Raw genomic sequence first — 7,580 nt, forward strand, 5'->3', positions numbered from 1 at the left:
GTAACACACACACACACACACACACACACACACACACACACACACACACACACACACACACTGAGAACAAACTGTGAAAACACACACACACACACACACACACACACACACACACACACACACTGAGAACAAACTGTGAAAACACACACACACACACACACAGTGAAAACACACACACACACACACACACACACACACACACACAGTGAAAACACACACACACACACTGTGAACAAACTGTAAAACACACACACACACACACACACACACACACACACACACACACAGTGAACAAACTGTGAAAACACACACACAACCACACACACACTGTGAAAACACACACACACACACTGAGAACAAACTGTGAAAACACACACACAACCACACACACACACACACACACACACACACACACACACAGTGAAAAAACACACACACTGTGAACAAACTGTGAAAACAGACTCACACACACACACACACACACACACACACACACACACACACACACACACATATACACTGTAAATGAACTGTGAACACACACACTGTGAAAACACACAACTTTCACACAATAACAGTTGTTTTTAACAACACAATGTCGTGTGTGTGTGTGTGTGTGTGTGTGTGTGTGTGTGTGTGTGTGTGTGTGTGTGTGTGTGTCTGACCTGTCAGTGTGTCCTCGTCTTGCTGAACAAGAATGAAACTCCAGAGTTCACACAAAGCCACAAGACATGACATAACCAGAGGGGGAGGAGCTTCACTCAACCCACCAATCAGCTTTCAGTGCCTGTGTTGTGAAACTCCAACTTGGCTCAAAGCTCAGCGTTAGTTTATGATGATTAGAGCAGGATGTGATTAGATTCTCAACTCAGTATAAAGAGAGACTTTAGAGTTTACAACATTTTTACAGCTGATTAATAAACACTGAACTGTTTTTCCTTCAACTTTCACGTCTCTACATTATTTATTAAGGTCATAATTATTACACTTTAAGTCTCGATTTTATTTCAGGTTATTTAGGATTTAATTAGATTTTTTTTTTTTTGCTTGAGATTCTGTAAAAATTCTAACAAATAAACTGTAAATCGTTCTGCAGCAGTTTTCTATGACATTTTCTCTGTAGGACAAATAAATGTCTGTTGTTCTTAAAAAATAATATGAAGTTTTTTAATACAAAAAAAAAATTGAAAGCGCGACTTTGTACGGCGTGTGATTTAGCCACAAGCATTAAAAAAAGGTAAAAACAAAAAAATAAATAAATAAATTATAGATTTATAGATTTTGTTTTGCAAAAGTTTTAGTCAATCAGCATCTTTACAGAAACTTGAGCTCCGATGTTTATACGACAAAACGTTATTTCCACTTTTTATAAGTGGTCTTTCGATTGGTTCAGTGATTCGTACCTGAGTCACCGCCGGGTCACTGAACTGTACACAGAAGTGTGATAACGTGATGATGTCAGTAGATAATCAGATTAAAGCCCTTCAGCACACACACTGACACACACTGACACACTCTGACACACACTGACACACTGACATACTGAGACACATACTGACACACACTGATACACTGACACACATACTGACACACACTGATACACTGACATACTGAGACACATACTGACACACACTGATACACTGACACACATACTGACACACACTGATACACTGACATACTGAGACACATACTGACACACACTGATACACGGACACACATACTGACACACACTGATACACTGACATACTGAGACACATACTCACACACTAATACACTGACACACATACTGACACACACTGATACACTGACATACTGAGACACATACTGACACACACTGATACACTGACACACATACTGACACACACTGATACACTGACATACTGAGACACATACTGACACACACTGATACACGGACACACACATACTCACACACTGATACACTGACACACATACTGACACACACTGATACACATACTGACACACTGATACACTGACACATACTGACACACATACTGCCACACTGATCCACTGACACACATACTGACACACTGACACACCCTGACACAGACACACATACTGACACACACTGATACACTGACACACATACTGACACACTGATTCACTGACACACATACTGTCACACTGATACACTGACACACTGATACACAGACACACATACTGACACACACTCTAACACATACTGATACACTGACACACAAATACTGTCACACTGATACACTAACACACACTGATTCACTGACACACATACTGTCACACACTGATACACTGACACATACTAACACATACTGATACACTGACACACAAATACTGACACACTGATACACTGACACATACTGACACACACTGATACACTGACATCAGTGTATAAGTGTGTGTCAGTATGTGTGTCAGTGAGTGTTTGTGTGTACTCACACGCACACACAGACACACCCACTGACACACACTGATACACTGACACACACACTGACACACAGACACATACAGACTGACACACACTGATATACTGACACACACACACTGACACACACACCGACACACACTGATACACTGACACACACACTGACACACAGACACATACAGACGGACACACACTGATATACTGACACACACACACACACACACTGACACACACACCGACACACACACCGACACACACTGACACAGACACATTGACATGCACACCAACACAGACACACACAAACATACACTGACAAACACTGACACACACAATGACACAGACACACACATACTGACACACACTGACGCACTGACATACACAGTGACACACACACAGACACACACACACACACACACACACACACACACACACACAGACACACACAATGACACAGACACACACATACTGACACACACTGACGCATACACAGTGACATACACACAGACACACACACAAACACACACTGACAAACACTGACACAAACAGACACACACTGATTTACTCACAGAACAGACGAACCAACGCTTCACTCTTATACAGAGATCACTATTTGTAATAACAGAAATTATTTATTATTTATTTTTCGGCTCTGTGTTGGACAGAAAGATTATTTGGCAGTGAAAAAAGAAAAAAAGAGAACAAAGTTCAGAAGTGTGTGTGTAAGCGAGTGAAGATCTTAATAAAGAACAAGAAGTTTATTCCAGCATAGCAGTGACAAAATACATGGCGTACTTTGGGTTCGTCGGAGTCAGAAAGAACACGAACCCAGAGCAAATTCTGCTCAATCCTTATATACAGTTTTCCCTTTTGGTAATTTAAATGAAGTTTCGCTTTGTATGTGTATTGAGTGTAAGAACTGAATGTCTCCCAAATGGCTGAGCTACACCTTGTTGTCTAGCTGATGTCTTTAAATGTTAATCATGGTCGCGTACACCTTGTCTTGGTATTATTACAATTGCTAGCACCCAAGTGGTCACTGCAAATGGTAATCGCGGCCACGTACAGTAGACCCTTTGTTCGTGGTGATCCCTAATGTCCTGCCGCCGTCCACATATTTATAATTGAATCACATTTATACGTTTAGAGTCCTAAACGTATTACCTTATGATACTTCTTAGGAATGAGCTCTTTTAGATGTGTACCTTGGAGTGGAATTTGGGTGCAATTTCTGTAATTTCCTACAGTCCCCCCTTTGATGCTTTTGGGCCTGAAGCATCACATCACTTCCTTAATACAGATCACACCTCCCATTTTTGGGCCGGTGCCCAGTGTCAGTGTCGGTGAAGCCCTGCCTTAGGTCGTTCCCCTTCGGCCCTCAGAGAATCTTACCCGTCATCGAAACTTCACCTCACGCACACTGGTTTTAGCTCCATTCCATAAGGCAAACTTATCACAGGTTTTCTTCTTAAAATTTGGTTCTATGTAAAATATTACTTGGGTTTGGAGCAGAGACATTCAGAAACCATCAAAGCCAACGGGAACGTCCCACATCGATCATTGACTTCTGCCGTCTCAGTAGGGCACACATACAGCATAACCTAATGCATTGACAATGAATGAGAAAGATGCATACACCAACAACAGTTTTGAAAGTTACATCCCAAATCAGATCAGAATAGGCAATAACCAAATCACCACCATGCATTTGTTTAGTCAAGACATCATCTTTTCCCAAAAGACCTTGTTGAGCTTTAACGATATGGTCGTCTTTTCTCTGCATTAGTGACATATTATCCAACTTTGGTAACTCAAAATCAAATTCTGGGACATCTTCCACAAAAACTAATTGTCTGCTAGATTCAATGACATTGTCTGTAGACTGAAATTCATTCATTCATTCATTTTAAACCGCTTTATCCGAACTTCTCGGGTCACAGGGAGCCTGTGCCTATCTCAGGCATCATCGGGCATCGAGGCAGGATACACCCTGGACGGAGTGCCAACCCATCGCAGGGCACACACACACTCTCATTCACTCACACACTACGGACAATTTTCCAGAGATGCCAATCAACCTACCATGCATGTCTTTGGACCGGGGGAGGAAACCGGAGTACCCGGAGGAAACCCCCGAGGCACGGGGAGAACATGCAAACTCCACACACACAAGGCGGTAATATTTTCCTATGAACCAAGCTGTCTCTGGAATCATACAAAGTAAAGTAACCTTAATCGGACAAAGTGTTATCATGTGGTTATCATTAACAGAGATAGAAAAGTGATCATGAGTTGTGGTGACATGTTTTCCTGTGTGAAACTATTACGCTTGTAAACTTATTGTGGACATGTGTTAGATCGATTTCACAAGCCTCATAATTACTTTGGGTGCCCCACATAATGGTTGTTTTTCCAAGGCATCAACCATGCAAATAAAACCAATGTAGTCATGTCCCGTCCTCGCCATTCTCCTGTGTGATAAACCTAAAAGTCCTTAAAGTCCATTCTTTAATACATTCTTCTGTAATATTCCCTAATTGTCCATGCTTAGAATCCTTTCAAACGATTCTTCAAATCCTTTCCAATCCTTGAGATTATTTACTTGAAGATGTTCTCTGAGGAGGTGATGAACTGGTTCCAACATCACTGTGATACCTCAGGAACGACTTGAAGATGTTCTCTGAGGAGGTGATGAACTGGTTCCAACATCACTGTGATACCTCAGGAACGACTTGAAGATGTTCTCTGAGGAGGTGATGAACTGGTTCCAACATCACTGTGATACCTCAGGAACGACTTGAAGATGTTCTCTGAGGAGGTGATGAACTGGTTCCAACATCACTGTGATACCTCAGGAACGCTGTTGTCAAGAAGACCTTATACATACCTGTTACACTGTTCATCTGGGTCTGGACATCATGCTGTAAAAGACCGGAACCTGGATCCATTGTAGATAAGCACTTTGGGACAGCGTTCTGCACTGCTGTCACGAGAGCTGCCTTTCTTGTCCATCCCCAAATCTATTTCTTTTTGACCTGAAAAACACTTGAAAACATAATGAGTTTACCCCCCCCCCCTTTTATTAAAAAACACAGCATGCAAAAAACATTACACACACATACAACATAAACTTGGCTATTTACATGGCACTTATGACTGCCATCAGTTTTTTTTATGATATTAATGGACCTATGTGGAATGATCTCTTACCAGGTTGCCAGTTTTTAGTTTTGTGATGTGAATCTCTGCATGGTCTCTCCTGGTGAGCAGACCGTGGGCCCTCATTTTGGTAATTCTTTACCACAACGTCATCACTACTTTCAAATTTGTGATGGTGCACATTCTGACCAGAATGCATTTTGTTGAGTACTTTGGGGGGGCATGGTGGCTTAGTGGGTAGCACCTTCGCCTCACACCTCCAGATGAATGAATGAATCCAGAAGATGAATGAATGAGTACTTTGGTGAAAAACACCAGGCAAGGAGTCACACAGATTTTTGAGCTCCTTTCTCAGTCTGTTTATTGTAGCCTGTAACTGGTTTAAATCTGTTTTGGGGCCTGATCTCTTAAGGGAAAATTTGCATTCCCTTGAAATATGTCCTTCTTTGCCACATGAATAACACACCAGGGGGTTATCAGGGTTACGAAGGGGTAGTCTTTCCTTTCTATCTTCAGTAGTGTAGTTCTCATTTTTCCAGGAAACCTGGCTGGCTCTATTATTGAGATTTTTAACACCTACTGCTGACACAGGATGGGATCTCTTTGTGTTAGCATTGTTGTTGAAAAACTGTGTCATTTTAGCAATGATGTCATTACAATCAGAGAGACGGGTTACAAACATCGACACAGCAGAACGGGTGAGTGAGTCACATTTGTTAATCAAAGCAGATTTAAAACAGACATCATTCGGTGTGATGTCAGGATTGCCACTGAAAGTTTTAAATGTCTCTGATAATCGTTCTGAAAATGCCCTGGGGTGTTCCCCTGTCCTCATGTGCGTATCAGATATTTTACCCCGGTCAACTGACATTACACCTAGGACTTCAAGCAGTGCCTGTTTCCTCTCTAACTTATCGGCAGTTCTAGTTTTGACTTTCTCATTTAACGCTCCAGACAAAGTGTCAGGCAAACACACAGTTAACAACACACACGCATCGCCATCTGTGAATCTGTAGATGTCAGCATATAGCTCGAAAACCTTTAGAAAGTCTAATGGATCTTGTTTGGCAGGATCAAATTTACCGATACGTTTAATCACAGCTTCTAGCTCATTGGGATTAAACCCTCTGACCATAGTAGAGGTCATTGGTTCCTCCTCTTCTTCATTAGCACGCATAGTCGTAGTCAAGTGAACTGGAGCCATGGGGAACTTAACTGTACAGTCAGAGTGTTGACTGCTGACTGACTGAGAATCTCTTTCTGAGTTCCCATCACTGTCTAACATGTCAGGAACCTGATTACTCCACATACCACATAAAGATGTCTTACTGGTGCTAATTTCAGTTGTGCCATTTTTTAACAGGAATTGACAAGCAGACTTTGCTTCCTGTAAATCTTTGAACAAAGTTGCATGCTGTTGTTAGTTCTAAGGTGTACAATCTCACTCTGCATCCTAATCTTTTCTTCTTTCCAGAGTATTTCACTCATCTGGTGATCTCTTTTAGATATTATCCCATCATCTAGTCTAGATTGCAGTTGCTCGTTTTCAGCCTTTAATGCATTTAAAGTCTTATTAGTTACTTTGTACGATGCAAGAACTGCTTGCAGTGCATTGGCAATCTGTCCTTTTTTGTTCTTGGGCATTTTAGGGTCATTTTCAAACTCAGAAATAGCCCTCATACTCATATGGTTTATCCATGATGTTCTCTAATCCATCAAACATTCCCTGAGAACCGTGTTTAGCGATGTACTTAACAATCAGCTGTTCCATTTTAACAAACTCACAGCTTTCCTTAAATCTTAGTCTTTAAACTTTAAACAGTTTCTGTGACTACAAGATATCTAGTTAACCGTTAGTCTATTTATTCACAGCTTCAGTACTTCGGACGCAAATGAACAATACGTCGGGCTTTTGACCTCAAAAGTCTCACTGCTTCGGACACAGACGCACTCCGTCTGGCCTCGAGGTCAACTACAGTAACACTTAACACTCACAACTCTCAAA

At 41.4% G+C, this 7,580-nt stretch overlaps 1 protein-coding gene across 2 annotated transcripts in view; it reads right to left on the reverse strand.

Annotated features, from left to right (window-relative positions):
• Positions 1–745, reverse strand: part of plin3 (perilipin 3) — a 7,488-nt gene extending 6,743 nt beyond the window's left edge. For both annotated transcript variants that reach the window (XM_047799964.1, XM_047799963.1), the window contains exon 1: positions 666–745. The gene's annotated coding sequence lies outside the window, so the exon portion shown is untranslated. The remainder of the gene's footprint in view (positions 1–665) is intronic.
• Between the last annotated feature and the right edge of the window lie 6,835 nt (positions 746–7,580).

Source organism: Tachysurus fulvidraco, chromosome 14 (genome assembly GCF_022655615.1).
Source record: "Tachysurus fulvidraco isolate hzauxx_2018 chromosome 14, HZAU_PFXX_2.0, whole genome shotgun sequence".
In the NCBI taxonomy this organism is placed as follows: domain Eukaryota; kingdom Metazoa; phylum Chordata; class Actinopteri; order Siluriformes; family Bagridae; genus Tachysurus; species Tachysurus fulvidraco.